This window comes from Dendropsophus ebraccatus, chromosome 12 (assembly GCF_027789765.1).
Source record: "Dendropsophus ebraccatus isolate aDenEbr1 chromosome 12, aDenEbr1.pat, whole genome shotgun sequence".
Classification (NCBI taxonomy): Eukaryota; Metazoa; Chordata; class Amphibia; order Anura; family Hylidae; genus Dendropsophus; species Dendropsophus ebraccatus.
Window position 1 is genome coordinate 17,220,617 of NC_091465.1, and position 15,193 is coordinate 17,235,809.

General features: G+C 43.8%; 1 protein-coding gene across 2 annotated transcripts in view; it reads right to left on the bottom strand.

Annotated features, from left to right (window-relative positions):
* The window catches only part of LOC138769675 (surfactant protein C-like), a 30,321-nt gene extending 15,447 nt beyond the window's left edge, over positions 1–14,874 (bottom strand). For both annotated transcript variants that reach the window (XR_011359281.1, XM_069948283.1), the window contains exons 1-2: positions 14,793–14,874; positions 11,977–12,122 (exon numbers count right to left, since the gene is read on the bottom strand). The gene's annotated coding sequence lies outside the window, so the exon portion shown is untranslated. The remainder of the gene's footprint in view (positions 1–11,976; positions 12,123–14,792) is intronic.
* Positions 14,875–15,193: the final 319 nt, after the last annotated feature.

A 15,193-nucleotide genomic window follows, 5' to 3' on the forward strand; every position in this document is an offset into this window, starting at 1 on the left:
TAGGCAGACCCCAGATATACTATACTAATAGTGACAGCCCCAGGACCCCCATAACATAGGCAGACCCCAGATATACTATAATAACAGTGACAGCCCAAGACCCCCATAATATAGACAGACCCCAGATATTCTATAACAAGAGTGACAGCCCCAGGACCCCCATAACATAGGCAGACCCCAGATATACTATACTAATAGTGACAGCCCCATAACCCCCATAACATAGGCAGACCCCAGATATACTATAATAACAGTGACAGCCCCAGGACCCCCCCATAACATAGGCAGACCCCAGATATACTATAATAACAATGACAGCCCCAGGACCCCCATAACATAGGCAGACCCCAGATATACTATAATAATAGTGACAGCCCCAGGACCCCCATAACATGGACAGACCCCAGATATACTATAATAATAGTGACAGCCCCAGATATACTGTAATAACAGTGACAGCCCCAGATATACTGTAATAACAGTGACAGCCCCAGGACCCCCCCATAACAGGCAGACCCCAGATATACTATAATAACAATGACAGCCTCAGTGAGAATAGGAAAAACTCCCCCCTGAGCAGATGTGGTGGTCTGTGACTGAGCGTCCGTGTGAGCCGGATATCCCCCAGAACGTCCGCGCTCTCCAGGAATAATATCACATTCTCCTGTTACAGCAGGTGTGCCAGTGATGTATAGAGCTGTCCTCCATGCTGTATCCTCCTGCATCTCTCACCTCTGTGCCTGTACTGTGCTCTTAGCTCATCCAGTATCCTACTACTCTCATCATCCCTCATTCCATCATCTCACTCCCATCTCCAGTCCTCCATCCGTGTATAAGTATCTTTATATATTTACTGACTCTCCACAATTATATAAAATATATTCTTATTCTTATTCTTACTGTTGTCATTGTTATAGTAATCACATTATCATGATATCTATTCACTTCACTCCGTTGGTTGTTAATCACTACTGACACTATTTATTACGTGTTTTATGTTATTTCCTCTAATATCTATTACAATTATTGTTATTTTTATTATTAACCCCTCGCTCTCATAAGGGATTTCATTCACGTCTGTAACTCCTCACCTTCTGGGAGCCATAACTTTTAACTCTTCATTTTCCCAAACCTCCCGTTCTGTAAATTTCGAAGGATTTTGTTCTCACACAGTTCACTTTGCAGTATGATATGATACTTTGCACTGATATATTATCTTTATTTTGCAGGTCGGTATGAATACAACAATACCTCATTTATATATATATATATTTTTTTTTTTACTAACTTTAAAAAATAAAAAATAAAAGTCTTTAAATTATTTACTATCCTGACTTTTCTAACTTTTACCATTTTTTTAAATCTATAGAGTGGTATAATGGCTCGTTTGCTTTGCGCTACTAGTATGTACTAGTATGGGATAGATATGACTTTTTTGCCTTTTATTCTACTTTCATAGAGGATATAGTCAAAAATCTGCAAATCACCTTGAGGGATCAAGAATAAAGATGAGCTAACCGGGTTCGGGTTCGAGTCGATCCTAACCCGAACGTTCGGTATTTGATTAGCTGGGGCTGCTGAACTTGGATAAAGCTCTAAGGTTGTCTGGAAAACATGGATACAGCCAATGACTATATCCGTGTTTTCCACATAGCCTTAGGGATTTATCCAAGTTCAGCAGCCACCGCTAATCAAATGCCGAACGTTCGGGTTCGGATCGACTCGAGCATGCTCCAGGTTTGCTCCTCTCTAATCAAGAACATTAATAGTCCATTTTTAGATTTTTTTTTCCTTTGTTTAAATTTTTTTAATTAAAGAATATGAGAAAAGGCGAAGACAATTTGAACTTTTATTAGGGAATGGACCTTTTTTTACTTTTAAAAACAATTTTTTTTACACTTTTAGGCCCCCCTAGTGGATATTTATATGCAATCATTAAAATATTCATATTGATCAGAGTAATCAGTTCTCTGTATCTACTGCCTGACTGAGCAAGACTGTGCATGGCAGCTATGGAGGCCGTCAAAAGGCCCCGATTACTGTGCTAACTAATCAGCATCCTGAGATTGTATTGAAGGGCTGATTAGACACCTTAAGGCTATGTTCACACTACATAAGCTTCGTAATAATCACGGCCGTTGTTGCCGATTTGCAACATAGGCCATGATTACTACGTAGCTTATGTAGTGCTGCCTTCAATGGAATCCCGGCCGGAGTGTATACACATAGGGGGAGATTTATCAAACATGGTGTGAAGTGAAACTGGCTCAGCTACCCCTAGCAACCAATCAGATTCCATTCCTCACAGACTCTTTGGAAAATGAAAGGCGGAATCTGATTGGTTGCTAGGGGCACTTTACACCATGTTTGCTAAATCTCCCCCATAGTATACACTCCGTCCGGGATCCCTAGTGGCTCTGCGAGAAACTGACATGTCAGTTTTCTCCGTCTGCTATTCAGTGAATAACGGCCACCGAAAACGCTGTCAGTACACACAATGGAGCGTGCGGCTCCGGCTGCACGCTCTATTGTGAGCAATGGGGAATTCTGATGCGGGCGCGCACGGATGCGCCCGCATCAGAATTCAGTGGCAGTACCGGCCGGGATGATCTTTTTTGACACCGGCCATTCCCATGGCAAGTCTCATACAAAGTGTGAAGATAGCCTAAAGGTGCGGCACCTGTCGGCTCACTCACTGCATGTCACAGCATGGAAAGGGTTAAACTGCTGGGATCAGAAACCTCTGCATATAGAGTAGGTCAGCTCCTGTGTACCCTTTATATACAACGAGACCACCAAACCACCCGATTATTGTTATCTCTACTACTTAGATTGTTATGTTGTTATTGCTGTCCAGTATTAGGAGTCATGCGTTTATTATTGGTATTATTTTGTATGATTTATTACCATCATTATTACTATTATAGGATGGGCGTCTTCTATGCGGCGGCTGGTTACACAAAGTACATCCAGTTCTCTTCCTTGTCAGACAGAGCAGATAACAGTATCAGAACTTTCTAGCGGAAATCTGATGAGACATGGCGGCGGTGACACAGTCGATAGAGGGACGGGCGACTCTACGCGACTGATAAGAAAATCATTCAAATATGTACAGCGAATTACCGAGGTCGCAGAGGTCACAGCGGAAAATGTATCTGTGTATATAACATATTAGACATTATAAGCATTGTGCCCTTGTGTCATTGTACTAATATTTACTAATATTGTACTCATATCTGATCCTCTAATCACATCCAGAGCTGCATTAACAATTCTGCTGGCTTCTTGTTACCAGATCGCACTTGCATTAAACACATATTACACTCAGATCACAGCCAGAGCTGAAATTATAATTCTGCTGACTTCTTGTTACCATATCGCACTTGCTTTATACACATCTTATCACATCCGGATCACGGCTAGAGCTGAATTCTTACAGGGGTTATCCAGGAAAAAAAAATCTTACAAATCAGCTGATGTCAGAAAGTTATATAGATTTGTAAATTACTTCTATTTAAAAATCTCAAGTCTTCCCATACTTTTCAGCTGCTGGATGTCCTGCAGGAAATGTTGTTTTCTTTTTAGTCAGACACAGTGCTCTCTGCTTTTTATGGTTCCTGTCTTGGACCCTCTAGAGGTGGCAGCAGAGAGCACTGTGTCAGACTAAAAAGAAAACAACATTTCCTGCAGGACATACAGCAGCTGAAAAGTATGGAAAGACTTTAGAATTTTTTAATAAAAGCAAATTAAAAATCTATATTGATTTGATTTGAAAGAAAAAGATTTTCGCTGGACAACCCCTTTAATTCTGCCAGTGACACGAAGGCAATGCATCATGGAACTTTAGATATTTGTGACAAAGATCTACTAAAAAAAACTACTGTCTCCTACCAAGGGCATATTTACAGAAAATCACAAAAAATCACGTCTATGTATCTGGATGGGGCTTTTTTTTCCTTCTGTGTTTTTTTTTATAAACTTTTTGTTTACATTTTTCTGTTTTTCATTTTGTACCAATTTACAATAATTTTTAATAAAAAAAAAAAATTGTTTAAAGGGAATCAGCTAGCTGATTCCGCCCCATTAACTCCTAACACCACTTTATAGCTTTGGAGAAAATATTTGGACAAAAGGCTGACAATCTAAGTAAGGGCCCTATTCCACGGGACGATTATCGTTCGCATAATCGTTAACGATAAACAATCCAAACGACCGCTATTATGAAAGACCTGAAATCGTTCACCCATTTACATGGAAATATAATCGTTACTTATGATCGTTCTTGCGGTCGTCTTGTTGTAGCTATTGCATTCGTCTCTACTGCGAACGACCGAACGACTTCTTATTCAATGCGAACGATTTGCGAACGAGCAACGATAAAAATAGGTCCAGGTCTTATTAAACGATTAATGATTTCTCATTAGGTCGTTAGTCGTTAACTGCTATTCAACCGAACGAGTAGCAATTTAACGATAATCTGAACGATAATCGTACGGTGGACTAGGGCCCTAAGGCTATGTTCACACACAGGGGGACATGTATCAACGGGCGTACAGGGTTTTTTCGGCGGAAAGTGCTGATTTACGCATTATTTTATTAATAAATATTTGCGAAATATTAATAAAATATTCGCAAATCGGCACTTTCCGCCGGGTACGCCGGGGGCGGGGAGGGCGCAGACTCAGAGTCCACGCGATTCACCATTCGTTCCGCCAAAAGATACGCCGAAAACCTACTCCAGTCCTCAGCTGGCGTAGGTTTTCGGCCGTGCGCACCGGAGCGCGTGGGATTTATGAAGAGGCAGTATGCCTCTACATAAATCTCCGTAGCGCAGGAGATGCGGGGACATTTTTAAGTCCGGCGTAAAAAATGTCGGACTTAATAAATGTCCCCCACAGTGTTTCTGTCAGTCTTTTTTCAACCAAAATAAGGAGCGGAACTGAGTACTATACAGTGCTATACTATTCATCATTGACCATCTATAGGAGACGGAACATACTTCCTACGTCTGATTATGGTAAAATGTCTGATATAAAGATAACACCAGTGACATGAGTATAATAGTTACATTATGTCGATTACTGCAGTTACATCCAGAGATGCTCTCATTTTGTAGGCTTCAAAGCTAAATTCTACTTGCATTCCCTCATTGTTCATTGTCTGTACATAGCATCTCATGGCTGTCCCTACACTAGTCTCTGTTCACAGTGACTACACCAGCAGAATAGTGAGTGCAGCTCTGGAGTATAATACAAGGTGTAACTCAGGATCAGTACAGTATCAGTAATGTAATGTATGTACACAGTGACCCCACCAGCAGAATAGTGGGTGCAGCTCTGGAGTATAATACAGGATGTAACTCAGGATCAGTTCAGGATAAGTAATGTAATGTATGTACACAGTGACCCCACCAGAAGAATAGTGATTGAAGCTCTGGAATATAATACAGGATGTAACTCAGGATTAGTGATGAGCGAATACTGTTCGATCGAATAGATATTCGATCGAATAGTAAGGTATTCAATCTATAGAATATTATCGAATAGTTCGCAGAATATTCGATAAATATTCGATAAGGGTTCAAATCCCCCAGCTTCCGGTTTTTACCTCCAAGTGGTCGAATAGATGTTTTTCAATAATCAAATACTTGTTCCCATAGACTTTAATGGGATCTAATATTCGATCGAATATTCGGGAGATAGTCGAATATTCGAATATTTTACTATTTGCTCATCCAAGAAGATGTAGGAGACCGCACTTCCAAAAAAGAATATCCACTTTATTCACACCAATGCAACGTTTCGGCTATATGTGTGTAGCCTTTCTCAAGCAGTGATGCAACGTTTTGGCTACACACATATAGCCGAAACGTTGCATTGGTGTGAATAAAGTGGATATTCTTTTTTGGAAGTGCGGTCTCCTACATCTTCTTGGATATTACATACGAACCTGGGTCCGGTTTGGTGAGACTTGCACCCTCATTCTCTTTTTTTTTCTCGTGCTGCTGAAACTTTGTTTTTTGCATTTACTATTTGCTCATCACTACTCAGGATCAGTAATGTAATGTATGTACACAGTGACCCTACCAGCAGAATAGTGATTGCAGCTCTGGAGTATAATACAGGATTTAACTCAGGATCAGTAATGTAATGTATGTACAGTACCCAGTGACCCCACCATCAGAATAGTGAGTGCAGCTCTGGAGTATAATACAGGATGTAACTCAGGATCAGTAATGTAATGTATGTACACAGTGACCCCACCAGCAGAATAGTGAGTGCAGCTCTGGAGTATCATACAGGATGTAACTCAGGATCAGTACAGGATCAGTAATGTAATGTACGTACACAGGGACTTCCCCAGCAGAATAGTGAGTGCAGCACTGGAGTATAATATACAATGAAACTCACGATCAGTACAGGATAAGTAATGTAATGTACATACACAGGGACTACCCCAGCAGAATAGTGAGGTATAATACAGGATGTAACTCAGGATCAGTAATGTAATGCATATACAGACTAATATTAACCAGTAGACACATGAGTGCATCTCTGGCAAAGATGTGACTGAAGTAAAAGACATGATGCAGCTATTGTTCTCTACTCACTGGTGTTTTATATTAGATGTTAAACTATAATCTGTGCAGGTAAATTTACTGTAATCCCCTTTCCCACAGTATAGAAGCTCTGATAACTTGTTTTGGGATGTTTATCCACCAGGTTTCAGGTTGTTTCCAAATGAAACAAATGTCTATGTAGTTATATAGTTTCAGGTACTAAAAAAGTGACACCTGCTCTAAAAGAAGAAACTTTTGACAAATGTTTCAGGATACCTTTCCCTATGTGTGTACATGAGGAGCGGCACTATTTCTGGCCATTGCATAGCTCTATATCACACCCTCAGAAGCAGCAGCAGCATGGAGGACATTAGAGAGCAGCACAAGCTGTCATTCCGGCACTGCCAGAGATCTAACACTCACAGTAAGCTCTTGAATACTCTATTTTCTGTGCTTGTCTTTTTGGATCATTCTAGCTCCTTCTTCTCCTCCCCTCCCCATAGACCTGTTGGGCTGCATGTAACTGATCCCTCAGTGAGCTCCTCTCTCCTCTCTCTAAAGTGAATTATTCTGGGTGAATGATGAAGAGGAGGAGCAGAAAAGAAGTAGTCTGGTACAAGTAGAAACATTTTTGTCTGATAAGATATATTACACAGTTTCTTTCATTTGCATATATGCAAAGTCACCTATATATACAAAGGCCGATATAAACATATAGTTCTGTAGGGACATTCCTTTAATCTGATATCCGATAATCAACACTTTTCTATTACAGTAATCCATTGGATATCCAGTACTTGTCCGGTCTGATGTCGCGCACCTTTGATCTACGTTATTGACTTACTATATGGGAATACACTAGGGACACTCACACTCCTGTGTTTCCTGTATGGCCGAGATCTGCTCCATGTTGAGATCAATGATCTATTGGACTTTTTTTTTTTTCTTTTTGCCTTCCTGGTTGTGTGACCTGACAGAGCGGGGGGTGAACAATGAATCTAATAATCCACTACAAGTCCATCTACATGTCTCCACATTGCTATATTCTCCGGCTACAGACATCTAACCACGGTTCCTGATAATTGATACATTGTTCCTAGTTTGTTGCTCTTCACAACCAGTGTCATCTGTATCCTGCCGACCCTGGATTATCATCTCCAATATGTTCCCTGAATATAGCAGATCTCTCAGGAGGGATGATCTCGGAACAAGGTTTCAATTTCGTCCCCATGTAACCGACACCGGCTCCCTATCTCTGATCATCGCCACCTTTTGTAACCCAAGTCAGGTTAGCAAAACACAGACCTGGTGGTAAATAGGGCCCCTTCACATGAGACCCTTAAAGGGGGACACGAGCAAACTGACTGATCCCCCTAAAGGAAGAAACGGGGTTCAGGGGTCTCCGGTGACCTCTGGTTGTGTAACCCTCCGACCTTGTGTTATAAGCTATTAATATAATGGATGCATCTGGTGGAAAGAGCGAGATCCCCCCGGCGGTGGCAGCGGCTCACCACGAGGCTGTGCGAGGGACTAGGTGTTCCGTTTCTTTATATAACAGAGCCACTGGCTCTGGACACCCGATCGCTGTCTGGCCTGCAAGTATTTTTAATTACACTTCTATCTGACCACCTGGTCTCTGCAGCCATGTCTATGAATTGCACCATTGATATGGAGTCCTGCTGAGCACCCTGCACCCTGCAATCCCATCACTATAGCATTTGCAAAGGCAAAAGAAAAAAAAAAAGAAATTGATAAATGACAATGGAGAAAGGGGTGAAGCTGGGGTCTCAGGAAGAGGCGTTGTATCATTGGCTTGTACTGCTAAAGAATTAGTAGGCATGCATGGAATCTGTGTTATGACTGGCAATAGATGCAATGTAACCAGAGCCTGCAGCTTTCCAGGAGCACAGGGTGAAGCAGAAGAGGGGGCAGTGTGGGTTTGGAAATTTCATCTTGTCGTTGATTTGTGCCTCATTTTGCCGTCTGTCAGCATCCCCCTTGTCGTCACCCCCCCATGTCTCTACCTCTTTCTGCTGGAGCATAAGGGAGGCATTGAAGATTAAATGTTCTTTCTGCAAGGCAGGGGCTCGGTGCTGCCAATGTCGTCTCCAGGAGCCTGCCTGCATGCAGAATAAGGGGAATTGCCAGAAAGCCGGGGAGCAGAGGGGCGAGCGGAGTGCGCAGCATAGTGGGGAGCGCTCAGGTGCCATGGAAGGAGCAAGGAGGGGGATGCAGAAGGCAGGAAAGGTAAGGAAGGGGCTGATGCCCTTACGCCTGGGCTCTACAGACAGGGAATGACTTCCTTGCATGTATCGGCTTCCATGAGAGATGGTGGCCCCGCTGCCGCCACCAGCGTCGCCTTCTGTGCAAGATGAGCTGAAAGCGTGCAAAGCATCGAACGGTCCAGAGCGGCCGCAATAATTCTTAGCATCGCCTCATGGTCGGCCATCCATAGAATTGACTTTAGTGCAGCCGCCGTCTTTATTGTCTAGTTTAGCTCCCTTTCCCACTTTTTTTTTTTGCTCCTCCACCCCTTTAAGGTCTAGGTAGGAAGACGCCCCACACAGGGGCCCCCCGAGACTAAATGAAAAGAAGACCTGGGATTTGCAGCCCTGCCTCTATTTGGAATACAGGAGGCAAAGGGGGCGAGGGGTGGGGGGCCAGGAGCTGGTACTGGGCATGTACCTACAGCTGTGAGCTGCATGCAGACAAGAGGGTGGAATGGCACCGGGGCGGAATGTTCTGCAGGGTGTAAGGAGCTCTGGACTGTGTAAGAATGGAGGTGCCTGTAAATGGAGGGTGGGGAGCGAGTTTTCACCCTCCCCCCTATTTCTTTTTTTTTTCGAGTTTAGTGGATACAGATGCTCTGATCATTCCCCTTGACGTGCAGCCAAGAATGAGTGAGGCCCAGTGTCCAGGGCATACACCACCGCCACCACCGCTGCTGCCGCCACCACCACCGCGCTCTCCGCTCCATAACTAGATGTATGTCTGTCTGTTTATACATTTGCAATTTTCTAATTTTCTTCACACCCAAAAGCTAACAATGAAAATTAAGGATGATGCATGTTGGGCCGGGAATCAAGACTGGAAATTTTTGGGGTGAGCCCAACTATGGTTTGGTCCCCCCCCCCCATGCAGGGGGCCTGCGCCTGTGAATCTGGGGTGTATCAAGGAATCCGATAAAGGCGGGCTGCGCTCCATCTCTAGCTGCAGCTATTTAGCATCTCGGCTCCTGTACGGCTCCATCCTTAACCCATGCATTGCAGCACCGCTGCCTGACTATTGTGACTGAGGAGCAAACTGAAGGGTTCATTCACTTCTTTTATTAGGATTCTTGTAGGTGAGTTGAATAGCTCTGCACCCCTCGCATTCCCTGAGACCCTAACTTGTGATGTTTTGCTTGTGAAATCCACGGGTTAGGCTCTTGGGAGCTGGGAGTTGTGCTCTTGCATCTGTAATAGGAAATACAGTGAATTCCATGGATGCCAGTGTGTGCCATGGGCAGCTCTGGTGCCGGTGAAGGGTGGGCTGCCGGTACATGCCCATCGAGCAGGCACGGCTCTGCTGCATCGTAACCTCCCGTGCACTTTGCAGAGGATTAATACTTGCATTCATTTGCATGGTACTTGTTGAAGCTCCGCCCCTTTTCATGCAATTAAAGGGACAGAGCGAAGCTGAATAATTTAGGCTGACAAATAGAGGATAAGGCACACAATGCTTGCACTGAATATATTTCCTGTTCGCTTTTTTTTTTTTTTTTTAAACCTTTCTTCCTTTGAGAGCAGCGCAAAGTACCCCCGGGGCGTATCAAAATCAGCTCAGTACATTGCAGCCTGACCTCATAGCATCTCATCTAAATTCCCAGCATGCCTCACGCCTCCAGTTTAAAAATTCAGCCATGTGGTGCAGGTCTCCAGAAATGTCCGTGTGATGCTATCTGGGGGATTCTTCAATGAGATTTCGGGGATGAGGGTAGAACATGCACACTATACGGTGCGGAGCCTATACAGTACACAGCGATGTGCGGTGACATGATGACGCATTGTGACGTCTCCTTTGTCTCCACTTATGGATCTTATACGGCTGAGACAGTGTTGCCTCTCAGATCGGTTTTATGAATTGAATTATCAGCCGACTCTTTGTTCCATAAAATGGGTCCACCGAGGACCCCACCGCCCCTCCAATTTCTTTTTTTTTTCTTCTTGCTCCGTCGCTTTATTTGTGGGGATTTTGAGCTCCTTTCTTTTGTATAAATTTCCACCTTGAGGATAAACCGAGCAGAAGTGACAATATGGCTCCCGTGTAGGAGCCGCTGTCTATGGTGGGGATGTCTAGACAGGCGTATATGGCAGCGTATACCTCCCCTTACACTGGTGTCAGGCAGGAGCTGGAATAGATGGCACTTATTATAGTAATGACTATTTGTATATTAAGCCATTATTCTGAAAGGATGATAAATGAGAAGACCGGACGCACAGAATCCTATATGTAATGATGAGTGAGATATATATATATACGGCTATAGAGAGGGAAATCGGCGAACTATATAGCATGCATCTAAATACTCACCTGTCCCCCTATATGTCTCTATATACCTATCACAATCACTGCATATGTTTCTTTATATACCTACATAAATATATATGTATAAAACTATCTATATGTATCAGTCATACTTCATTCATCATATATCTGTATGTCTCTCTACAGTATATATATTTTATGTATCTCTATATACTTATCACTCTACGTATACGTATCTATATGCTGGTAGCTCTTTATACATGTATCTATAAACACCTATCCCTATAGATATATTGCTATATAGTATCTGTCTCGAATGTGTAATGTGTATAACTATATCTATCTACCTATGTATTCTTATATACCTCTCCATCTCTCTCTCTATACAAGTATCACTCTACAACATGTATATAACTATCTTCCTTTCTATGATAGATACTAGATAGATATAGGGATTTTCTCTCTATCAATAAATCAAAGTCCACCGATTCCTATTATAATCATCATCATCCTCCAATTTGGATGATTGTTGAGGTTTGTGGTGTTTTCCCACCTGGGACTATGGCAGTATATCTTCCTTGCTCATTTCCAGCTCCTCTCTTTCTCTATACTAACTCTATGCCCCAGTTATTATATTATTCCATCTTATATGCCTGTATATGTGATATATGTGTATGGGGTCTATCTGTTATGTCGCCTATAGACAATGATGCTGCAGTGATGTAACCCCCAGACATGCAATGTCCCCTCCTTCATAGTCAGGTGCAGCTATGATCACATAGTTGCCTATGGTGAATACCAATCACCCAGGATCCTCCTGAGTTTATTCTATAAGGGTTTCAGCGCCCCTTCTCCTGTCTTGTATGGGGGCACACAGCACACCGTCTCACCTCCCTGTGTGTCTGGCCGCCATGCTCAGTATCCACATCAGGTTGCTGCTCCCGCCATGCTGTGGAGATGTCTCCAGTTGCCTGTAGGTTCCTGCATTGTCTGCTCCAGGTTACTCCAGACACATTAGCTCCCCCTACAATCCAACCTACAATAGACGAGACAATAGTACATGTATCTGTATCTGCAGCTGAAACAGTCACTTCTGATAGGTGGAAATTGGGTCAGAACCAGGAAGCATAACATTTTGGGAGTATAGTATACTATACTATATAGTATACCAAAATAGGAGACAGGAGACAACCACAAAGAATATCAAAACAATATCACAACAAACTGACAATAAAGCACAGGATAATGACACTTGGGGTACAGGATAAGGACATGCTGACACTTGGGGTACAGGATAATGACACTTGGGGTGCAGGATAATGACACTTGGGGTACAGGATAAGGACACGCTGACACTTGGGGTACAGGATAAGGACACTTGGGGTACAGGATAAGGACACTTGGGGTACAGGATAAGGACACGCTGACACTTGGGGTACAGGATAAGGACACACTGACACTTGGGGTACAGGATAAGGACACTTGGGGTACAGGATAATGACACTTGGGGTACAGGATAAGGACATGCTGACACTTGGGGTACAGGATAATGACACTTGGGGTGCAGGATAATGACACTTGGGGTACAGGATAAGGACACGCTGACACTTGGGGTACAGGATAAGGACACTTGGGGTACAGGATAAGGACACTTGGGGTACAGGATAAGGACACGCTGACACTTGGGGTACAGGATAAGGACACACTGACACTTGGGGTACAGGATAAGGACACTTGGGGTACAGGATAATGACACTTGGGGTACAGGATAAGGACACGCTGACACTTGGGGTACAGGATAAGGACACTTGGGGTACAGGATAAGGACACGCTGACACTTGGGGTACAGGATAAGGACACACTGACACTTGGGGTACAGGATAAGGACACGCTGACATTTGGGGTACAGGATAAGGACACTTGGGGTAAAGGATTATGACACTTGGGGTGCAGGATAAAGACACCCTGACACTTGGGGTACAGAATAAGGAAATGCTGACACTTGGGGTACAGGATAAGGACATGCTGACACTTGGGGTACAGAATAAGGAAATGCTGACACTTGGGGTACAGGGTAAGGAGACGCTGACACTTGGGGTACAGGACAATGATACACTGACACTTAGGGTACAGGATAAGGAGACGCTGACACTTGTGGTACAGGATAAGGACACGCTGACACTTGTGGTACAGGATAAGGACACAATGACACTTGGGGTACAGGATAAGGAGAAGCTTACACTTGGGGTACAGGTAGAGGTGTGACTGGTATATACTGGTATATAATCCCCCCTCATGTGGCCCTCAGTATACCACCAGTATAATACAGTGAGGTGTGACTGGTATATACTGGTATATAATCTCCCCTCATGTGGGCCCCTCAGTATACCACCAGTATAATACAGTGAGGTGTGACTGGTATATACTGGTATATAATCTCCCCTCATGTGGGCCCCTCAGTATACCACCAGTATAATACAGTGAGGTGTGAATGGTATATACTGGAATATAGTCCCCCCTCATGTGGGCCCCTCAGTATACCACCAGTATAATAAAGTGAGGTGTGACTGGTATATACTGGTATATAGTCCCCCCTCATGTGGGCCCCTCAGTATACCACCAGTATAATACAGTGAGGTGTGACTGGTATATACTGGTATATAATCCCCTCATGTGGGCCCCTCAGTATACCACCAGTATAATACAGTGTGGTGTGACTGGTATATAATCCCCTCATGTGGGCCCCTCAGTATACCACCAGTATAATACAGTGAGGTGTGACTGGTATATACTGGTATATACTGGTATATAATCCCCCCTCATGTGGGCCCCTCAGTATACCACCAGTATAATACAGTGTGGTGTGACTGGTATATAATCCCCTCATGTGGGCCCCTCAGTATACCACCAGTATAATACAGTGTGCTGTGACTGGTATATACTGGTATATAATCCCCTCATGTGGGCCCCTCAGTATACCACCAGTATAATACAGTGTGGTGTGACTGGTATATACTGGTATATAATCCCCTCATGTGGCCCTCAGTATACCACCAGTATAATACAGTGTGGTGTGACTGGTATATACTGGTATATAATCCCCCCTCATGTGGGCCCCTCAGTATACCACCAGTATAATACAGTGTGCTGTGACTGGTATATACTGGTATATAATCCCCTCATGTGGGTCCCTCAGTATACCACCAGTATAATACAGTGAGGTGTGACTGGTATATACTGGTATATAATCCCCTCAGTATACCACCAGTATAATACAGTGAGGTGTGACTGGTATATACTGGTATATAATCCCCTCATGTGGGCCCCTCAGTATACCACCAGTATAATACAGTGTTGTGTGACTGGTATATAATCCCCTCATGTGGGCCCCTCAGTATACCACCAGTATAATACAGTGTGCTGTGACTGGTATATACTGGTATATAATCCCCTCAGTATACCACCAGTATAATACAGTGTGGTGTGAGACTGGTGGTATACCGAGGAGCCCACATGAGGGGATGATGCTGCAGGAGGTATATAGCTATATACACTGGTGTGAGAGACTAGGAGACTGGTAATCAGAGCTGTGTATACAGTATATACCAGTCACAGCTCTGATCACTATTCTCCTGGCCTCTCACACCAATGTATATAGCTTTACCTCCTCCACCATAATCCCCTCATATGGGCTCCTCGCCATTACCTGCTCACAGCAGCACACGGACACTTTCATCCTTCAGGCTCTTCTGGGGCAGGAGTGGTGTCCCTGCCAGGCCCTGTAGCTGGGAGGTGAGAGCGACATCTAGTGGCTGGAGGTGGAATATACAGACTCCAGCCAATACTGACAGCTGTACTTTAATTTACTTCTGGTTTGCTTTGGGGGCCCTTACGGGGCGGGGCGAACGTCATGCCAGGACATTGCCAGGACATACCCGGGACATTATTTGCCGGGACTGCTGACACTTGAGGTACAAGACAATGACACGCTGAGACATGGGGTACAGGATAAGGACACAATGACACTTGGGGTACAGGATAATTACACTTGGGGTACAGGATAAGGACACGCTGACATTTGGGGTACAGGATAAGGACACGCTGACA